The 1,373-nt window shown below is 54.0% G+C and overlaps 1 long non-coding RNA gene across 2 annotated transcripts in view; it reads right to left on the bottom strand.

The window, feature by feature from the left end:
- LOC111743953 overlaps positions 1 to 1,112 on the bottom strand; it is a 12,290-nt gene extending 11,178 nt beyond the window's left edge. The window contains exon 1 of one of the 2 annotated variants that reach the window (XR_002781949.1): positions 767 to 1,112. This is a non-coding gene — a long non-coding RNA (uncharacterized LOC111743953). The remainder of the gene's footprint in view (positions 1 to 766) is intronic. The other variant, XR_002781950.1, reaches the window with a different exon arrangement.
- Between the last annotated feature and the right edge of the window lie 261 nt (positions 1,113 to 1,373).

Raw genomic sequence — 1,373 nt, 5'->3', positions numbered from 1 at the left:
ATATATGTGCACGTGCACACACAGGGCTGCACGCACCTACACACAATACACATGTGCAAGCATATGGACACACACCCAGGGACACACACATGCACACTCCTTGAGCCTGCACATACCCCCCCACACTCAAGCACTGCTCTGAATGCTTAGCTGAAGGGGGAGTCCTGCTCCAGACCAGCTGTGAGGCCGTGGGTATTCCAGTGGAGAGTCACAGTAATTAGCTCTTTAATTAAAGTCCTCTTGCCACTCGCTGGCCACAAGGACCCACACGCCAGCTCTTGACTTGGATCCTGGGCATCTCTGAGGCTGCAGATGGGCCAGGCGAAGCCGCCCAGAGGCTCGGTCTGGGCGGTAATTAGGGATGGGACTCAGCTGAAACTCACAGCCCAGCAGCCATTTGGTTTTTCTCTTCCAGGAGGGGAAGGTCCTGCCAGCTCTGTGGCTCTTCTCTCCATGTCCTAATTATGCCTTTGACCCTAGCTCCCCTCTGTGCCCTGCAACACCCTGTATCCCCACCCTGCAACACCCTGTATCCCCATCACACACACACGCACGCACGCACACGCACACGCGCACGCACACACGCGACACACACATCACAGAGGGCTAAGGGTCAGGGCCCCAGGCCAGCACAGGCCTGCAGCTCCCATCACCACTGTCTGGTCCAGGGCCAAAACGGGAATTAGCAGAAGTGCTTCTGCTCTACCCTCAATCACCTCCCCAGTTCCAGCTCCAATCACCCTGAAATAGAGCCCCTGCATAGCACCTCCCTCCACAGCACCTCTAGGCAGCCCCTTTGCCTCCAACCCGTCTGTGTAGTCTCCTAGGGCTGCCATGGCAATGTACCACACACCAGGTGCCTTCAGCAACAAAAATTCATTGTCTCACAGTTCTGGAGGCCAGAAGTCCAAGATCAAGGTGTCGCAGGGCTGGTTCCCTTTGAGAGCTTTGAGGGAAAATCTGTTGCAGGCCTTTCCCTTAGCTTCTGGTGGTCGGCTAGCAATGTTTACTGTGCCTTGGCTTCCCCGTAGATGTATCACCCCAGTCTCTGCCTTGATCTTCACATGGCGTTCTCCGTGTACACGTCTGTCTCCAAATTTCCCCGTTCTATAAGGACACAAGTCTTATGGGATTAGAGCCCATCCTAATGACTTCATTTTAACTCGATTGCCTCTGTAAAGATCCCATCTCCAAATAAGGTCACAATCTGAGGTCCTGAGGGAGGGGGACACAGTTCAACCAATAACCTGGCCTTGTTGTTAGTCATACACGCTCACAGCTGCGTGACCTTCCCGCCTCAAGCCAGTGCTCTGATTCATATAGGAGTGGTTCTGGCCAGCAATGGGTTAATGCATTATTCATCACTTTTCGCC

The sequence above is a fragment of the Pteropus vampyrus genome, unplaced genomic scaffold (assembly GCF_000151845.1).
Source record: "Pteropus vampyrus isolate Shadow unplaced genomic scaffold, Pvam_2.0 Scaffold125, whole genome shotgun sequence".
In the NCBI taxonomy this organism is placed as follows: domain Eukaryota; kingdom Metazoa; phylum Chordata; class Mammalia; order Chiroptera; family Pteropodidae; genus Pteropus; species Pteropus vampyrus.
The sequence above is the reverse complement of the archived record's forward strand: the minus strand, read 5'-3'. Positions and strand labels throughout refer to the sequence as shown.